This window comes from Ictidomys tridecemlineatus, chromosome 2, assembly GCF_052094955.1.
Source record: "Ictidomys tridecemlineatus isolate mIctTri1 chromosome 2, mIctTri1.hap1, whole genome shotgun sequence".
In the NCBI taxonomy this organism is placed as follows: Eukaryota; Metazoa; Chordata; class Mammalia; order Rodentia; family Sciuridae; genus Ictidomys; species Ictidomys tridecemlineatus.
The window spans coordinates 85,256,079-85,277,285 of record NC_135478.1 but is presented as its reverse complement, the minus strand read 5'-3'; positions in this window follow the sequence as shown (position 1 = coordinate 85,277,285).

The window sequence follows — 21,207 nt, the reverse complement described above, 5'->3', positions numbered from 1 at the left end:
GGGATAGGAGCCACCACATCAAAAAGATTATGACAAACTCAAGGCCATCATCATAGTGACTGGGGAAAATGAGCATTTGCTTTAAAATCTGGAAGGCAAGAATGTCTACACCATTCCTGTTCAATACAGTACTAGAAATACTCGCCAGAGCAACGAGGAGAGGGAAGGAAATACACAGAGTAGGAAAGGAGGCAGTCAGATTCAGTTTGTAGGTATGATTCTGTATTCAGAAGAGCCAAAAAAAAAAAAAAAAACTACCAGAAGACTGCTAGAGCTAATGTATTCAGCAAGATATCAGAGATACCTGAGACCCTGTTAATTCTGTTCAAAATTCAACTAAACAAAATGGATCAGAGATGTAGGAATTAGACCAGAAACTACCCAAGTCCTAGAAAATGTAGGGTCAGTACTCCAGCACATGGGCAGAGGCACTGAGTTTCCTCAATAGGACCCCTAAATCTCTTGCCATTATTTCCCAAGCTAGCAGCATGCCACCAAGTTAGAAAACTTCTGCACAGCAACAATGTTGAGAAAATCTTCAGAATGGAAGTCTTTGCTAGTTACTTTTACGGTACCAGGAATTGAACCCTGAGGTACCTAACCCCTGAGCCACATCCCCAGCCCTTAGTTTCTGACACGGGATCTCGTTAAGTTGCCCGGGGCCTTGCCAAGTCTCTGAGGCTGTCTTTGAGCTCGAGATCCTCCTGTGTCAGCTCTTACTCTTGTGATGGAGGATTCACATCCACGATCCATAGAGAACTCAAAACTTCACACCAAAAATAAAAACCCAAACAACAGGCCAATGAAGTAAACAGACACTTCTAAATAAAAGCGACTAGTAAGAGAAAATGTTCAACATTCTTAGCAGTTAGGGAAATAAGCCCAATTTCTTGTCACTTCAGTTAGAATCTCATTAACAAATGCTGGAGAGAACGGAGGGGAAGGAACACACTGCTGAAGGGATTCTAATGTAGCCAACTAGTAGTGGAGTTACCGTATAATCTAGCTGTGCCACTCTTTGGTATTTATCCTCAGAAAGTAAAAGTCATACTATAGCCATACACACATACCTATGTTTATAGTAGCACAATTCACAAGCGACAAACTATGGAATCAGCCTTGGTCTCCATCAACGGATTAAAAAAAAGTGATGTCTATACACAATGGACTTTCATTTATCCATAAAGATATTTGCAGGAAAATAGATGGGACTTGAGACCATTATGTTAAGCAAAAACCCAAACTTGGAAAGTCAAGCGTCATGTTATCTCATGTGGAAGCAAGAGGGGTAAAGGGTATGGGGAGGTCTTGTTTTAAGAGGAAAAAATCAGTAGAGAGGGAAGTTTCAGATACCTGTGTAATGATTGCTTTTGGTCATAGTGGTGCAAAAGATGACAAAAGACATGACAAAGACAATTTTAGAGGGGAGAAAGTTTATTTGAGGGTGGACATCATGGTGGAAGATGGTGGAGGAGGAAAGTGGCTCAGGACAAGGGCAGGAAGAAGAGATCTGTTTGACAAAAACCAAACCCCACTAGCACACCCCAAGGACCCCCCTCTTCTAGCCACACCCTACCCACCTACAGTTAGCACTCAGTTAATCCTCATCAGGGGATTCAGATTGGGTGAAGGCTCTTGCAATCCAGTCACTTCCCCATTAGACCTTATGCTCTCTCAAGCTTTTGGGGGACACCTTACATTCAAAGCCTAACATGATATTGGCCAAGTTACATTGCTACATTGCATGCAACAGTGAGTCCCAGAGAGGGGACCACTTCAGAGCATGCTTCCTTCCAGCCAGTCCTGTGAAAAGTTGTTCATGCTTCCAGACGCCTTCTCTTTGAGAAGGAAAGGACTTTAGCCGCTCTCAAGTGGGAGCTTCCTTGCAGCCGAGCCTCCTGGAGGTGGGGGCAACAGGAGTTTCCATCTGGGTGGGTTCCCTTGGGATACAGATCGCAGGACCTGCTGGGGTCCGACTTTCAACAACATGTAGCTGCAGGTGGAGGCGGCCATGCTCCCCCCTTTCAGGGCGCAGGATTCTAGATACATAGAACATTCAGGGTTTTCTAATCAGAAGACTTCTATGGTTTGACAGTGGTTAAAGCCAAGGCACTTTGCCAGCGTTATTCCCAGTGGTAGCTTTTCCTTGTTAACATTGCATTTTAAGCGTATAGCTAAAGGTACTCATGAGCTGTGTTTAGGGGACCATTGTCATGGCATGCAGATTACTTTTCTTATAAGATTAAGCCAAAAATTGATCTCCCCTTCATATTCTTGCTGTGTTATGGTCATTGTCAATGGGGTTCATTATGACATGTTTGTACATGCAAATGAGTGTCTTGTTAATTTTATTCTTCCCTTCTGTCCCTTTCCCATCCCTCCTCCTTGCCCCTTGCTCCCCCCTTCCTCCACTCCAGTTTAATTTTTTAAAACCACCTTGATAAGCTGGACAGAAAGCCACACAATGACTCAGCACCTGATGAATTCGGTTTGTTTAAACTGAATTGCTGTCCCGTGAACCTCAGAAATTTGTATTTCATTTCTCATGCTGTACCAGTCTAAAAAAAGACTAAGATTCTCCTGATGAAAATGACTTTAAGTCAAATGAGCCATGCCCTGGAAGGAGTGGGAGAATTCAGAAGTTTGGAATCTAGCCACCGTCTAGAGAAGCTGGCAGAGCCAAGTTCCAGTATAGCTCCCTTTCGTCCCCTCATGGTCTCCATTCAAGACCTCATCCTAGTCAACAGTAAAGAGAACAGGCCTTGGGCAGCACCCACCTGGGGGATTCCATTTCTTCCACAGTTGGACATCTTTCCATGTGTTGAGCCCTCAGCTTCCCGATATGGAACTTGGAACTCTTCCATGCCAGCCATAAGGAATTAAGGGAGGCATTTGAAAGATCCACGGTAAATACCTAATATGTTTCTTGAGTAATGGAAGAAAGTTCTCTTCCAAAACTCCTACTGGATTTACAATAAGATGTGTGTGTTTTGTTATGGCCCCAGAGACAGCATTGAGTAGAGGAAACCATGTCTTCAAGAACAACTTTACTTTCCATAATTGGAGAGTTGACAGTTCAGGCCAAGTTGGCATCCCCTGCCCCAAGTGATCATCTCCTCCCTTGGGAGGAGCTAGCATGTCCTAGTATAGAGCCCAGATGAATTTGGGCCAAATCTGAGCCCTGTGGTCTTGTCTAATCCCTGCCCCAGCTGGATAAGATATTGCTATCATGTCCCTTGAGTCTAAAAATAACAATTCAGAACAAGTCGACTTGCAGAATGGTACTTCCACACCAACTTTGGTCAAAAGTTAGAGTGAACACCCTCGTCTGTTCCCGATTTTAGAGAAATGCTTTCTATCTCCTCCCATTCAGTCTGATATTGGCTATGTGATCTGTAGATATCCTGTGTTATTTAGGCTTCTTATCATTTAATATCTGTTTATTCAGGGTTTACCACAAAGGGATGCCAAGTTTAAAGGATGCCAAGTTCGAGGCAGCCAATTGATTGTCTTTAGAGATGATTGTCTGGTGTTTATCCTTGGTTGCATGAAACGTGTTGCGTTTATCGACTCGTGTATGTTGATCAAACTTGCATCCTTAGAACAGAACCAACTTGATCATGGTACATGAGATAGAATATTTGGACTTTGAGATAATTAATTCTTTTGAGGAGTTTCTCATTTATGTTCATCAAGGACATTCATCTAGTTTGTTGTGTCCGTATTTGGTTTTTTTAGGGCAATACATGAATTCCCTGACTCATGAAGGCAGTAAGTTCTTCAAAGGTCTGGAAAAGTTCAGCAACTGAATCCATTCAGTCCAGAGTGTTTCTCTGGAAACAGCTTATGACTGCTTTAATGTCATGCTACTTACTGGTTTAGGCAGGATGTCAACCGAAGTTTGGTAAATCCTGTGAGTCTAGAAATTTGTTCATTTCTTCTGGATCTTCCAGTTTGGAAACATTTAGAGAAGTTGTACGCCACTCTCTGGATTTTGGCATTATCTGTAAAAACCTCTCCTCTTGCCAGCTTCCGTTGCATTTTTTCCTCAGACAATTTAAAGGTTTGTCAATTTTGTGTATCTTGTCAAAGAATCAACTCTTTCCTTGGTTCTTTGCATTGTATTCTTAGCTTTTTTCTGATCTTTATTTCTCGTGTACCAATTTTTTGCTTTGGCTTATTGTTTAAGATCTTAAGATGCGTCATTAGGCTATTTGAGGTCTGTCCTGCTGTGGACACTCACAGCTATGCAAGACTTGTTTTACTGTGTCCTAAAGGATCTGGTTGCTAATTTCCAGTTTTCATACAATTCTAGGAATTTCTTTACTTCCATTTCAATGACCCACTGTTTGCTCAAAGCCTATTGCTTGATCCCTTTGTGATCACATAATTTCCGCAGCTTCTTTTGCTGTTGACTGCCACGATTTTGTTATGATTTGAGAAAAATGCAAGGTATGTTCAGATTTGTGTTGCCAAGACTTGAAATATTTATGGCCCTCAAATATGATCATTAGAGAAAATTCTACACATTCTTGAGAATCTCGTATTCTGCAGTCTTTTCATGAATCATTCTGTAGGACTGTTACATTCTAGTAGAGGACCAAAGGATCACCCCAGGTGTCTGGGAGTAGCTTGGGTGGATCAAAGTCAGCATATGAAAGGTAACTGCACACCTGTTGAATGAAGCAGCACTATTTGCAATGGAATCAGCATCGACACCTGTGTCGAATGAATGAGGCCATTTGCTGTGTATAGAGTACCATTTAACCACAGAGTGAGATGCCCTCTGCAGGAAGACTGATGAGGCAGAGATCTTTGTGTTGAGCAAAATAAGCTAAACTCCAGACAAGTATTCCATCCTTTCTCTCATGTGGAGTCTCAGATGACATAAAAGGGGATTTTTTGGGGGGTGAGTGGAAGGTGAAGGTGAAGGGGAGTAGGGAGGAGTGGTAGAGGTTGCCAGGTGGGTGGCTGTAACCAGAGTTATAAGCATGTATAGAAAGTCAATGAAATCCCTCGACTTGTACTAGCCCTATGCACCCATTTAAGAGACTTTTTGGATTTTACTGATTATGTTGCCTCATGTGGTCCAATAACTCGGCTCCTCCTCCAGGTTTCAGTTGATCTAGGGTTTTAGCAGAAACTGATGTAAGAGGCCTACTCCTCAGCATGAGGTCAGGGCTCACCTTGGGAGGTCTGCCTGCAGGACGGTGCATCCATCAGCCAACCTTGAAGCCAATGTAGAGAAAACCCAACATGCCTATTGGACTAGTAGTTGATTGAAAGTGGCTGACCTTAATCCAGAGACAGGATGGGCTCCTGTCTAGGCCAAAAGGTTAGGCAAAGCCACAGGTGGTCTGGTGGACTCAGGAAAGTAGAGAGTGGGGAAACTGAGGAGGGTTTAATTGGAAGATGGATTGACCCTCCCAGTGGAGGCTGACCACACTGGAACTACTGTCATTTGGAGAAGTTAGGCTATGCATCGCTTAGACTCATGCCAAGGGAAAGAGACACATTAAGGTTCGGGGCCATCACCATCATTGACATTTGGCCCAATCCCCCTGCACAACTGGCAGGAGGAATCCATGGAACCCGAGTTGGAGAAGTCCAGATCTCTAGTGGGTAGCTGTGGAGACTGACATAGGTGGATTTTCAGAGAGAATTGCTCTGTGGATCTAGAGCTTCCAGACTCGAAGTATTTGGTCTTGTTCTTATGTCTCATCTAATTTTAGATGATATTTAGGTTAGGAGTGAGGAGCCAACACTGTGGAGAGTGCTTTGCCAACGTTTGGCTCTGTGTTGTTCAAATTGCACCCAGGAAGGTACAGGCAGGATGACCGTTGTGTGATGGCCGAGATAGCTTCCTTCCCAGGTCCCAATTCCCCAATTTCCCGGAGGGTGCCAGCAGCCAGATTCTCCTGCATTCATCAGGAATACTGGATTCTATGTTGGGAAATGGGAATTGCAGGATTAAGATGTAAATTTCTCACTCTGTGTAAGAGTGTCATTGGGAACCCATGACTTTCTGCTATTCCAATGCCCATGACAGACAGAAGTCACTGTAGTATGGTATTAAACTTACAACCTGGACTCGGTTCCAAGTATGACCACTATTAAATGGAACCAGAACATCTTGAAGTCCTACATGAACCAAGTCTCCTATGGTATTAGGAAGTGCTTGAAGACCAGTGACATAAGTTTTAGAGGACGTAGTGGCCAGCTTGAAGCTGTTCCTTCTGGGGCTGGGGATGTATCTCAGCATTAGAGTACTTGCCTAGCATGCATGAGGCCCAGGTTTCAATTCCCAGCTCACAGAGCTCCTCCATGAACAGATTTTGCATAGTTTTAGAAGGAAAACACATCCTTTTGCCTTGAGATAACACTCTCCAGCTGGAGTGTCCCACAGGTGTTGTAAGCACAATCAAGTGAAAGACAAAGGTAACTAGCATTGAATGTTTTTACAGACAACTACTTTCAACAAAGAAATTCAGCTGAAGAAAACCACTCAGTAGTAGGATTTCGGTTTATCAGCTTCTGCCTTCAAGGCACATATGGTCCCATGTCTTAGAAGAGACCCCCACTTATAACCAGATGCTTCAGTGGCCCCAGTATCTCCCCTTGTTAACCTTATACCTAAAACCGAGGGACAGCTAGATGAGGTGGTGCATGCCTGCAATCCCAGTGATACAGGAGGCTAAGGCAGGAGGATCGCAGGTTTGAGGCCAGCCTTGGTGATTTAACAAGACACTAAGAAATTTGAGAAAGTTACAAGGGCTGGGGATGTGGCTCCATGGTAAAGCGCCTCTGGGTTCAATCCCCTATACCTCTGCTCCCCAAAGCCAAACCACAAACCCCAAAAGGTTGTTTCCTGGCTAGTGCTGCATCTTGTTACAGCCATCCTTGTTTTAAGACTGAGCATTGAGGGGGTGGTTAGCCAAGGATCAGAGCTGGTTAGTGAAGCAGTAGAACTAGTCGGTTGCTATAGCTGGTGAAGAGCAGGCCAGGTCTGGCCTGGCTCGAGCTTCTTGGCACAGCAGAGCTAGACCTGGACTCGATATTTAGTGTTGTGTACTTGATAGTGCTGTGAGCCTTAGAAGTGATCCGTGGGTCACTTTTATGTTGTGCCAGTAGTTTCTGCCATGGTTTTATTGTGGGTGATGTATGCACTGAGAAGAGTGCTAGAATTCAGAAGTTTGTAACCATCCTGATGGCTTGGAGGCTTTCACAGCCATCCTCAGTAAGTGCTAAGAGGACACGAAGCTCCTGGCAGAGGCTATTTCCATGGCCTCGATGCCCTCTCCAACCCTGCCACCATTAGTGGTCAGATTTTTAGTACCATGGGTCCACAGAGAAGCCCAGCTCATCTTTGTGCCATTCTTCCTGCTGAAGGGCATGGCAATAGGGTGCCAAGTCAGCTTCAAGCTTTGCAAGGCAGTTACTGGTGGTATTGGGTTCACTAGGCCCCAAGGAGACTGCGGAAAAAGACTTTGAGAAACTGAGTCATACTGAATAGACTGATCAGAAGCAGTCCTCTTACACCTTAACCAATTTAGGTTCTAGAAAATTCCAGAGGCTATGGATTGGGAGATGAAAGAAGTTATTGGGCAAGTTGGTCAATGCAGCCGGACCAGGATGGGGGCTCTGAACCTACAGCCCACTTGCTTGAAAAAGCTCAGTTATACTCTAAGGGGGTCCAGTGCCCAAGGCCCCAGGGTGAAAGCAAACAGTCAATATCAGTGCTGAATAAGAAGTTGACCATGATCCTAACCTGAGATCATCCTTAAGGCTTACTTTTGAGAACTATAGACTTGATGCTCCTGGATTTTCAAGTCAGGAATCATTGTCCTTTGAAGAGATGCCACTCGGCCCCATATGGAAAATGGGGTGTGGGGAGGTCCACACCGAATTTCTCTTTTGTACCCATTCCCATCCTAGGATCATCCCATGCCCTGGACAGGTTAGTCTGAGGCCCAGGTTTTGCCTTTAAGAATGGCCATCATCAGCCCTATGAGCAAGGCCAGCTGTGAGCAAGTGGGAGAGGCTGGGCAGGTTTGACATGTTCAAGTTTTTCTATGACAAACATTTCTGAACCATAACAGGAACTCAAGTTCACTCTGATCAGGGTAGTTGTCCCCAGTAGAGGTTCAGACATGACAAGAAATGCAGAAGTATTTCTCGAGCCTTGTGCAAGATACTCTGGCAAATGGGCACTTGCCTGTCTCCCTGGAGATGGTGTTCTTTACGGCATTGATGTGAACATGTGTTCACCCAGGTGCAGGCTTTAAGGACAGGAGGTGGGGAAGAAGGACATATCCCCTGTTCGCACTAGTAATCCTGAGCTGGCGAGGAGCACTCTGCAGGCTCACCCCCCGTGGGGAGACTCAGAGCCTCGACCCATCGCAGGGCAATATTCCATGGGTGTTGTGGAGAACAGAGTCAAGGTCAGTGAGATGCACACCCACAGACGAGGGCAAAACCCCCAGCCAGGAGTAGTTAACTTGGGTACAGATAGGGCTGGGGGAAGGCTGTGGTCCCTTTAGATCCAGACCCTTAGTCACCCACCCCCAGACCATGTCAGGAAATGCCAGTCAGACCCTCGGTGACCACACTTTCAGGATGGATACTTGATGTCCTTCTCCATTGTGGCCACAACTTTATTGCTCATTGGGACAATAAAACCTTAGACAGAAAGTAGACCCTTCCTCATTGAGCAAGTCCCTAGCCTCCCATCATGGGGTGCATGCAAGGATAGCCCCAACAGGACACAAGCCACCACTCTCAGAGGGTTCTTTTAAGTATCCAACTGCATCCTAGTCAGAGAAAGCAATGGCTTCCCAAGGGAATTGTCAACCTGGAAAAGATTTACATAAATCTATCCGGAGAATTTGCAAGAAAGTGGGGAACACTGGCACCAATGTAATTTTGGGTTGTCACTGTCAGCCATTTGCCAAAGTTCTTCAGCAAATTCCTAAAGTGAAGACCCCACGTAAAGTCAGACACCATCTACCACCCCCATCTCTCCTGGGTTCCAGATCCTGAATGTGTGGAGGGAAAGTGGGCAAAAGTCTTGGAAACATTGCCTCTAAGAACCAGATGGGCACGTCCACTGAGCCTGTCTCATCCACTGACTAATGCGGTTGGTGACCAAGGAGTGACAGGACTAGACTCACTGGGAAGTTGGACCACCAGGTGCAACACAGTTGCTATAGCTGCTAGGGTGTGCATTTCAAGTTCCCCCCAGAGTGGCATGGGATCGGGGGGAGGATGGGGATCGCCAGGTAGTAGGTATACAGCCATTGTCTTGACTGCAGGCTTCATTCTTGAAATGACACTGAAGGCCCTGGCTTTTCCCCACAATGACATTTCTGAAAAGGGAAAATTCTGGCCCTTCTTGCAGTGAGGGAAGGTCACATTCTGGGGTCCAAGTCCTGCCTGACCCACCTGCTACTTGTGGAGCAGGTCAGCCCAGCTGGATCCCGAGGTTCGAGGCCACACACATATCCTGGGATCCAGAAGGCAGAGATGGAGGTTGCAGAATCAACCCCCAAAGAGCAGAAGGAATGCAGTCCTTCCTTCTAGGATTGACTTGAAACGTATGTTTTTCTTCAACTTCAAAAAACTAAAAATGACTTCAAGATCCAAGCTTTTTGGCAGGAAGCTGTTTTGTCAGTCTCCACTTTGAGAATGGATATCTTAAGAGGCAAGGAGTAGGATACTAGGGAAGCCCAAGACAGAATATTCAGGGAGTCTCGAATATTCAGGAGTCAGTATTAGTGGAGGCACAGGAGAACAGGCATCTGGTCAACCACGGGCTCTACTTCAAAGAGCCACAGTGAAGGGAAGTAACCAATCTTCTATGAAAGATGGTCAAGCCTCCTGTCCAAAGGGGAAGCCCAACACAGTGACACGTAGGACCTTAGGAGAAGGCACCCTTTCCTCTATCGTCCTTGGAATCTTCCCCACTGACCATGAAGGGCTGGACATCAATCCAAGCTGAGCGCTAAAGTCTAACAATTAAGTGCTAGGAGGATCAAGGATGTTCCTCCAAATCCAGAGAATATTCCTCACAGTAATAGAAAATGCGAGCTATGGTGTGCAGGATGGGGAATTCTTTCCACAAAAAGTCAGTGACAGATTGAGGCACTTGAAATTGTATTTGGGGTCCAGAGGTCATAAAGCTATGTGGGACATAGTGCCCTCTGTGTATTCCAAATACCAGAGATTAAGACAGCTCTAGACCATGCCACACTGAGATGATTACTTTGGTTAAAATTGTTTTTGCAATTTTGGGGTAGGAGTGTCAGTACAGGGTCTTAGGGTGTTTTTTTGGGTACTGGGGAATGAACTCAGGGGTGCTAAGCCCCTTAGCCACTTCTCTCCAACCCCTTTTGAGACCCAGTCTGGCTATGTTACTTGGGGCCAAGTTGCTGAGACTGGCCTTGAGCTTTCGATCCTCCTATCTCAGCCTCCCAAGCCACTGGGACTCTAGGTGTGACCCCCCACATCTGGCAGTCCCTTTCCTCACACCAGGGAAGCTGAGGTAAACCATGTACAACCATTCATAGGCTTTCAGTGCAGGTCCACCCCACACTGGTGGTCCAGTCGTGCTCCCCAACAGAGGGTACAATCCAGGATGGTGCCAACTCCAGAAGCCTGCTCCACAGGCGAGGAGGTGCCCATCAGGGAGCCCATCAGGCTGCTCATAGGTGGATCCAGAGTTAGGGGAACTCACCCTGGAACAATAGAGCCCAGAAGACACCCCAGAAAACACCAAGGCACCCTAGCCTCAACTCCCACGTCATGGCCCCACTGCCAGGTCACTTCCGACCTGAAGACAGTTCAGGATTCCTCTGCAGAAGACGGACCAGGACCCTTGAGCCTGCTTTTCCTCCCTCTGCGTTGCAGTCTGAGGTTCAGTTTCTGTTAGTGGCCACTCAGGCTGACACCGACTCTGCCTTCTCGGCCTCAGCTCTCCATACATAGTGCCTCAGGAGCCCTGAGGACACGCCTGCATTTCTCACAAGGTGAGGAGCCAAGCAGAGAGTTAGAACTCGATTATTGGCATCACCACAGAACTGATCTTGAGGTGCAGCCAATTGATACCCCACTAATCGGCTATAGCTCTGATTAGCAGGAAAAAGCTCATCCACGGGTGACGGGTGACCCCAGGCTTCCCTGTGCAGCCCCAAGACTAGAGAAAGTGGGAGAAGTCAGGAGAGTAGACAACAGTGACAGATTTCTCCACATCAAGACCTACAGCTCGATAGACGCCACTCTTTCCACTGAAACAAGTTCACTGTCAAAGTCCTTCTTGCTCCCAGATATTTTGTCCAGACCTCCTCAGAGAGACTAGAGGCCAGATGGTCAGTCACAAGTATCCAAGATTTGTCTTGCAATGACAAAAAAATTGTTGCCCCGAGCATCGTTATGTGATATTTAGAGTCTCTGCCCACAGTGTAAAAAGCCACAGGCCACTTGTGACCCTCGATCTGAGGACATATGGAAGAGAAAAGGGAAGTGGGGCTTTCAATGGGGCAGGAGCCCTCTCCTCTGGCTCTGGAGACATCCCCAGGTCTTCTCCCCTCCTAAGGGGTTCCATGGGAAGGATGATTCTGATGTTCCCAGAGACCCCCTAGTCAATCCCCTACTTGGAATGAAAGGCCTTTGGTTATTTAGGTGCAGGCCCTGTGTGCACCCAAAAGAAGCTGACCTTCCAGAATAATCACCGAGGATGGTAGTAGAGGTCATTGGAACCAGTGAGGACATGCACATTTTAAGCTCACGGCAGCAGGCCCAAGACCTGTGCTCAGGTCTATCCCTCCCTCATTTCCCCCAAATCCTGCACACCAAGGAGTGGCTGGCTCTTGACATTCAGCTGAAAAATTAAAATGTCAGCCAGGAGCTGGAGACAAAACAGAACAAAGCTCAGTTTTGCAGTCACATTCATTTCACTGAAACAAGTTCACCGTCAAAGTCCTTCTTGCCCCCAGATATTTTGTTTAGACCTTCTCAGAGAGACTAGAGGCCAGATGGTCAGTCACAGCTAGCTGAGATTTGTCTTGAAATGACAAAACCCAACATTGCCACGAGCATCGTTATGTGATATTTAGGGTCTCTGCCCACAGTGTAAAAAACCACAGGCTACTTGTGACCCTTGCTCTGAGGACATATGGAAAACAAAAGGGAAGTGTGGCTTTCAATGGGGCAGGAGCCCTCTCCTCTGGCTCTGGAGACATCCTCAGGTCTTCTTCCCTCCTAAGGGGTTCCATGGGAAGGACGATTCTGATGTTCCCAGGGACCCCCTAGTCAATCGCCTGCTTGGAATGAAAGGCCTTTGGTCATTTGGGTGCACACAGGGCCTTAACCCGTAAGAAGCCAACCTTCCAGAATAAGCACCGAGGATGGTAGTAGAGGTCATTGGAACCAGTGAGGACATGCACACTAAGCCCATGGCAGCAGGCCCGAGAGCGGTGCTCAGGTCTATCACTCATTCCCCCAAACTCTACACACCAAAGAGTGGCTGGCTCTTGACATTCAGCTCAAAAATTAAAAAGTCACCAGGAGTTGGAGACCAAAACAGAACAAAGCTCAATTTTGCAGTCACATTCTTCTCACATAATCCTAGATTCAGAAGATAGTCTGATTTCTGGCCCTGAAGTTGGAGTGAACCAAAAATGAGGTTTTAGAACCAGAAAGTAGGAATCAGGCAGGTCTTGGCGAAATGTTATGTCACCTTTGATTTTGAGCCTGAGGCAGAAGTGAGGGGCCCACTAGGCCTACATAGATCTGGCTTTGTACTCAAGGAGAGCCAGGGCAAACTTGGGCATGTCAGACACGAGTTGATGTGGCCATTAGAGATAATCTCTAGTTGGCGAAAGCCACAAAGGCAGGATTTTAATAAGGACCTCTCAGGTACAGAACAGGATAAATGGACTAGTCACTTTTGGGGACCTGCAGCCTCAGTAATCACTGGAGAATTAAGCTGGAGGCTATAACTGTCCCACAGTGACCACTCCATTGGGCTGGGGTTTTGGTCTCATTCTGGCATGGTCAGCACACCTTATCACCCAGGGCAGCGCGAGCCCCTAATGACAGAGCCCACCATGTAGGCAGAGAATAATGGAGGCTGGCATAAAAAGGAACCAAGGGTCCCAGTGTCTTAGAGGTTGTCCCACATTCTTAAATTTTTCATGACGGGCTAATGCAGAAAGTGGCAGGTGGGGCTGGTGCCATTCTTTTCAGTTCCCATGTAAGATAGGGGATAGGAATGCTTGGAGGTAACCAAGGTGAAGACCACGCTTTCCATCATGTACTATGCCTCTGTCGAGACAGGGCAGGGAGAACCCTTATTCCCCACCAAGACTTTCTGCCCAGCAAGAACTGCCATCAGTAAGGATTTGCACCCATGACCAGGCTCACAGCCGAGTCCTCCCGAGTTTTTCTAAAAACCCCACATGCACAATATGTCCAGCCTTGACTGACACAGCCTTTCTGGGTTGCCGATACTGAACGTGTCTATCAGCTTTGTGATCTGTGCTGCCGACCTCCACGTGCCTAGGATCCCTCTCCCATTGAGCAGAGGCCCAAGGCTGAGCAGATCTCCCGTGCAAACCCTGGTGCCAGGGGCAGAGGAGCCAGGTGTAAAACTCCAGGGGTCATGTGCCTACCTGAGCCCATTTACCTTAAGCTTCATCATGTCTTTGGAGAGCTGGTTTAGGAACCCTCACCATGCATCATCTCCCCTCGACTCCAGCAGAAGACCCAGCAGAGCCATGTCCCAACCCTATTGGTCACCTCTTGGTGATCTCTATCTGCAATGGATCAGGAGAACCCAACGCTGATCTGGGAACACCAAGAGCCGCTAACACCCTCCATACCACCTCCATATGAACTGGACACTATGGATGTATGTTGTTTAGAAAAGCCAAGTAACATCCCGGCAGTTTTGGTGGTAGAGCTCCCATGGAGCAGCTGGGACACACCTGCCAAGCCTCCATTGTGCACTGGCTCTGATTCAGCCAACTGAGAAGTGAGGGAGCCAGATCTGGGTGACCAATTGGACACAGCCTGGAGAGTGACTTCTCTGAGCCCAGATGGGACTCTACCTCGAAGACAGACAACCTTCTGAGCCAAAACTACAATAAGATAGCAGCACTCTACTGTCATATCAGGCTCCTCCATGATCCTTAGACAATTAGAACCCCTTAAGGTCTTGTCATCTCTCTGGAGCATTTCCAGCCTTGTGTCAAGATGAGGGGGTCCATGTTGTCCAATACGTCAGACTATTGTTGTTTACTCACTCATCTACCAAGGCAAGTCACAAATGCCTTCAGTAGTGGCCAACAACTCTTTTCCTAGAACTGGGGAGGAGTGTCAGAGGGTCTTTGGAATGTTCATCATCCTCCATGATTGGGTATGGGTAGGGTAGCTTTTCCTTCCTAGTCTCTTCCGTAGACTTTGCTCTACAAATCCACATTTGGTACCATAGAGCAGTTAGGCTGCTACAATCTCAACAGAACAAGTTCAATCTCCATCTCAGGTCATGAGTGACAGAGTGTCAGCACACAGGAATGTTAAGAACCCTACTCTTGTGAAGTCCCTGACTGTTCCTTCCCAAGAAGCTGGAGAGTTTTTAAAAAGGGAGATGTTCTTGGCTTGTAAGAAAGTGAAGGTTATGCAGATCATCATGCTCCCCAAAGCCATAGCAAATCCAAAATGATCTAGAAGCATCATTTAGGTAGATCCTAAATGAGAACAGCAGTTCAGGAATGAAGACCAATGGCCACCCCCTGCACCTCCACTGCCGAAGGCCACAGGAGATTATCAGGTTACCTTCAGGCAGAGGGACAAAACTGCAGCTCTGACAGTATACGCGATTGTTCTACTGTCCCCCCCAGCTACCACATGACATACTCCATCTCAAGCCAGAAACTTTCCCAGGAATCATGACAGGGAGAGGGGGCCCAGGTGAGGCCCGTCAGGTCCCAACCAGCTCATTATCAAGGGAGGCTGTTTCCCTTCTCATTTCTTTACCTGAGAACTAGAGTCTTGTGCTCTCAGGGTTGGAAAGCTGGATTTATTGGAGAAAGTGTCTCCCATTCAGAGGACTGAAGCAAACATCTGCTTTAGGACACAGGGAAGACAGAAATTGCCAGGGAAAAAGGTGGGGAAACCCCTGCTCATGATGTGTGGGCCATATCTGGATCCCCATTTTAAAAAGCCAGTTTTTGATGATCCTTGTGAAAGTTTGGCTTGACTGTCTACATGTTGCTGGATGCCAGAGAAGCCGAGTTTGAATGCTAAAGGCATTAAGATGTTAGGTACATGTCCATACACCATGGAGGCTGCAAATGGAGATTTTCATTTGCCTTAAGGGTAACTACACGAGCTGGTGAGGAAACCAGACACCGTGTCCCAGCTGTCAGAGGTCGGTCCCTGAACACGATAGGAACAGCCATTTCTCTGGCTGGTTCTGTGTGTTTCTGAAGTTTTTATAAAAAGCAAAACCAAAGACTTTCTGGCCACATGAAAGACCAGGTTACCATGATTGAGATGTTTCTCAAGTTCCATGAGTGTTCTGAGGTCCTGTCCATTAAGGAAAGTCCACCTCCTGGTTATAACAACAAGAGCCCTATGTTGCCATTCAACATGACAATGTTTCATGAGAAACTTCCCATCTTTTCGTACTTAAAGGGAAGCTTCTAGAGGGCAAGTTGGAGATTCCCACTCTTGACAGGGCCACATGTGCTCCAAGATAAAGACCTGTGGTGAAGGGTCATTTTGTGTACAGTAATTGTCTGGTCTACCTTCAACACAGGAACCCTGTGACAATGAAGAGGTATCCTCCATCCAACAGGAGGGAGGCCCTCACCAAGTCTGCATGTAAGGGAATTCCATAGCCAACGCCAGAGATAATTCATCTAGGAGTCCATGGAGAAGCCCACAGAAGTGCAGACAGGAGCCCAGCTCTCAGGGCCATCAATATAGAAGTCCATCCTATGTGTCAAGTCACTTCCCATCCAAGAACCAAGCCCGAGACTTTTCAGGAGGACCTAGATGAACCCTAGGGAATGGTCACCTTAGTCTGAACCAGTTTCTCTTCCTGCTCAGGGGGGGCCTGTGCTTTGGTTCCCCATATTGGCATCTGTGGAAAAAGCTCTGCCCTTCCAAATCTCAGTCTCCCATGCAAGGTGCACTTCCTCAGATGATTTTCTCTGGGACACAGCAGTATTTTTTCTTAATAAGTTGTTCCAGGGTTTAACAAGGGAAAAAGTGAATGAAGAGGAACAAAGTCGAAGCTTAAGAATTGAAATCCCTTCCCTCCAACTCACTGACAAACACAGAGCACGAACCCCACAGAGAGGGTCCAGTTCGGATCGCCCTGTGCAAGCTCAGTGCTCTGCCTTTCCCAGGAGGGTCCCCAGGCACCTCCATGGAGCTGGAAAAATAAGAGGAAGCCCAGGCACCTGCCATGGCAGCCCACCCATGCCCCAAGGCGGACCCTAGGACAGACGTGATTCCTTCTCTATATTCTCGCCATCTTCACTCCAAATATTCTCAGACTTTGAGATCCTATGCCAGATGAATGCTCAAGGGGGTGGAGGGGGCAGCCGAGCTTTGGCTGCCCTACAATGACTTGCCCCAGTGTCATTAGGCAACAATTAGGGTCTCCAACCCAGATAGTGGTGAAAGCCCCAACACTTGTGAACTTTACCTGACGACATGAAAAAGGGGAAGCAGGGCTCTCAATGGGGGAGGAACCATCCCTTCTGGTACTGGAGGCATCTCCCCTCCTAGGATTCTGTGGGCAAAGGACAACCGCTTGTCTGGAATGCTGGTCATTTGGTCAAGTGGGTACACACAGGACCTGAACCCACAAGAAGCTGACACCTTCAGGAATGAGTACTGAGGACAGTGGAGCAAGGGCCGTGCTATCTAGCAAGGCCACATCAATGTCATGCCCAGAAGCAAAGCCCGAGGTGACCTCAGTTCTATCCCTTGTCCATCTGAGGCAGTTTTCAGGAAAAAAGACCCATGTCCAGAAAGCCATGAGCCATGAGCAGTCATCTTAGTTGTATGAAGAGCCTTGGTCACCCCTGGACCCAAGTTTCGGGAGAGATCTGGTTCCTGGCCCCAAGGAGTCCATGAACTCACTCAGATGTGAGGTTCTCATACAGAGGCAGGCAGCCATGGACAGGTGGTGCAGGTGTAGCACCATCGGTTCCGGGCCCGAGCAGGAAAGGGACACCCAGCCCTCCCTTCATGGGGCTTGTACACAAGAAGCACCCGAGGACCTTTAGGGAGAAATTCCATGGACATTGCTCTGCGTGGTTTAGGTCCCTGAGGTGTTCCCACAGGGTAATAGTTTGCAGTGTCACAAACCTAAGTGCCAGGTCCTAAAGTCCCTTCAAGTGTAGTTGAGGGAGACAAGGTCAGTCCTATGACTAAAGACAGGTCAGCCTCCAGTGTTTGGCTGGAAGTCACTCTCTTGGGGCCACTGTCTTAGGATTGAAATTGCCTGTCATTCTCTGATGCAATTGCAGACTCTAGGTGACAGGGTGACACTTCTTGGAACTAAAGATGGAACAATACTGATGGAGCCCAATAAGGGCCACACAACTTTGGAAAGACAGGCTGGCCAGTTCCCTGGCTCATCCACAGAACTCATCAGAATGACCAATCATCTCAGATGCCTTCACCTTGCCATGATTGACATTAACACCGTTAACAGGGACTGCCCTTTGGGAATTCTTGTGAAATCATGGGAGAGCGTGGTGGTCAGATCCCTCCTGTTAGGCACAGTTATGAAAGTGTGGTCTACAGTATGGCGGACACTTACTCTGTCGGAACTTGAGAATAGCTGATTAAAAAAATCACTTTTTTTAGAATATGGCTCCCTTACATAGACGAAGCTCCAATTCCTAGAACCCCACATCATTTGGGGATAATGAACTCAACCAATACCCACATCTTTACTAAATATTCCTAGTAAACATACACAGTACGTTTGATAGGAGTCCAAGTCTATCAAGAAAGTTAAGGTGACCTTGACCATAGTTCGTCCAAAGAATGCAGGAAGAATATCTGCTCATAATCAACAGGGTTAGGGCCTGTTTTAAGAGGCTCTTGTTGTTTAGACAGCTGGAAAGGGTTATGTCAGAAACCCTCTAAAGGTCCAATTTCTAAAACTATGGAAGGAAAACTCAGGAATTCCCTTGGCAAGTATGGAATGTATTTATAACATCTGATGGGAGCACAGTACCCAAGGTTCAGACTCTACAGTTGAAATAGAAAGTTACTTTCAGGGATCTCAAACCTTTACCCCACATGAATCACAAGTCATGGAGTCAACCTTTACAGAAAAGGACTGTTGGAGTTAACTGAGGAGCAATCTCGGCATCCTCAGAGGCGAAACCCCATGGCACATGCTTCAACATGTGACCCCAGACGAAGTGACTGCCACATTCCTGACTCTTGCCAAGATTCCAAGTGGAGTGGAATCAGAAGGAACCAAATGCAGAGTCCAGGTTGTCTTATAAGATACCCTCCATTCTGGAGGAGCCCGTCTAGAAAACTTGACAACCACAAGGTTTTATAGGGTTAGACCATGGATGTCCTATCTGAGTAGGTAGCAAAAATGCTCAAAGGTGACCAGTGTTGGAAGTTGGAGTCAGGTCTTTCCACGCAGGCCAACCATTAGAACAAAGACTAACCCTTAGAACAATGGTCTTGGATCTGGGAATTTCATGGGGGCAGTTGTGCACCAAGGTTCGGCCGTCCAGCGATGCTCAGGGCTGGTGACCAGAGGGTAATAACCACATCCATCTGACCGACTGGCTGCAGTTTGGCCCTGCCCAAGCCTATGATGCAACTCTTGGGTTAGAAGCTGGGATGGGCCCTTACTATGAAGGCAATCACGAGAGGCGAAGCTTCAGTAGAAAGCCTTCTGCTGCCGCCATCTTGTACCTTCTTTAGACTCTTTCTTACCTGTTTCAGTATTTGTCTTTAAAAGTGATCAAGAACCCTTCCTTGCATTGAAGACTGTCCAACCTCCCATGGTAAGAGTTAATCTTGACCATACACAGTGTATGCAGTTCTATGGAAGGTAACGTAGAACTATCTTGTGTGGCGCTGGCAGGATAACTAGGAAGGCATTAAGGACTATGTTCCTCAATGTTCTCTCATCTTCCATGGCTGCCAGGAGAGAGTGTCCAGCATTTTCCAACATCCATCACATCCCAATGGAAGGCAAATTCCACTTCTATGGTTAACAGGACAGGGAGCTGGAAGTGCCTGATGTTAACCATAGAATTAGAAATGCTGGATTATACACCTTGTTCAACAAGTTAGTAGAATTCGTGAACTTGTACAAGGACCTCATTTGTCCCCACGTAATGACCACCCAGCAGGGAAAAGAACCTTAATAAATGGAGAAAAAAATCTTTGATTTCATCAAGTAGCAATCTCAGTGTCCAAAATGTGACCCCCAACATGTGCCTCCAAGACAGGACATAACAAGTTATCAAATTCATGAAAGTTTTCCAAGTCATATGAGAAGGAACGAGAACTCCTTCAGCAGGACCTAGTGAAGGCCCAGTTGGTCTCACCTGTTATCTGACTGACTATTGGCCTTTCATTTGTGTCCAGGAACACACTCCTGGAAGGATGGGGCAGTCATGCTTCTGGTGTCAGGCCAACAGGACAAGCCTTTCATCTGAGGAACTGTGGTAGGCAGTAGATAGAAGGTAGAACTATGAACCTCTATCCTTGGGTGACATCAGAGCCAAGTTTCCAAGCAGTACCGAAGACTCTGCTGGTCACGCCAGGCCTCACCTGGCAAGACTGGTGCCCCATGACCATGCCCTCCTTCCCCAACCCCAAGTGCCAGCACCATAGACAGAAAGACCCTTTATAGGTGTTATAGATTTGGGACACTTTTCCTGCTCCAAGCTAAGAGAGCCTCAAAAAAAAAGATGAACTAACAGCACACTCACTTTCAGGAGGTGATGTGGAGCAGGCTTTGAGGACCATGAACAGGAACGTGAAGTCATGAAAGGTACCAGACACATCTGTAGGCTATTGGCTATCCAGTGTAGGACAAGCAGCCAGGGGACAAAAGGAACGATTCCATTTAGAGGGCTTGCGGTCTGCTAGCTACCAGCATATGGACCATGTTCGGATCCTGACTTGAACAGTGGAGGAAAAGGCTGCCAACTTGGAGTGTGACTACTTATGGGTCATTAGGTAGAGGAATTGGGTTTGTCTGAGAGTGTGTTAGAGACGTCATGGTCTTTGTATATTGCAGTAGGCAGACCTAAGACCTAGGTTTAAGGGACGCTTGAGAGGTTGAGAAACAAGACCCAACCCATGTCATTGATGGGGTTATTGCCAAGAGGAAAGCCACATTGTCCCTTTCTGATGCTTTCTATGACCATTTTAGAAATACTGAAGACTCATTGCAGAACAAAAACCAGCATAAGCTGCATCCCACATATTTATACCACTCCCCTGCCAGTAGTTCTCCTTGTCCCATTGCCCTGACCTATACAACATGTCCACTGGATTCATGTATAATCATTTGTAGCAAGAATTCTCTGTTAGTGGTCAAGAACTTGTCACCCTCTATAGAACTGCATGCTTTTTTGCTAACATGAGCATATTTAAATCTTAGTTAAAAATCTTCATCAGCCTGCATTTATACAGGCTTCCTGAACATTCAGTATCAGGTCTGTTAAGATGTCAGTGATAATGACATGGGCTTCTCTTTCTGTTGGATAGGGGACTTGACATCACAACAGTGTTGATACCAGCAAGGGACCTTCCCAGTGGCTAGGAGGCTCCATCAAGCTTGTGCACAAGTATGTTAGGGTGAGGGAGAACTGTCCCAGAAACAACAGGTCCCAGGAGAACACACCCAAGGGCCCCAGTGAGAGCCCCACCCTCTCAGAAGTCTGGATTTACAGAGTTCTAAATAATTCCTGACTTGAGATCCAAGTTTAGGGTTTTTTAGGATAGGAAAGTTGGGGAGAGCCGCCCTAAGCCTGCTCCAGCTTCTCTTCACGGACTTGGAGGTTCAGTTTTCAGTGTTGACATCAAGCAGATACCGTCCTGAGCCTCTACGTCCCTCTGCTCAGAGGCCAAGTGTCATTGTTCCCTGGCCTTTACTGAGGACACCTCTCTCTATGGAGATCAAGAGTTAACGGGCAG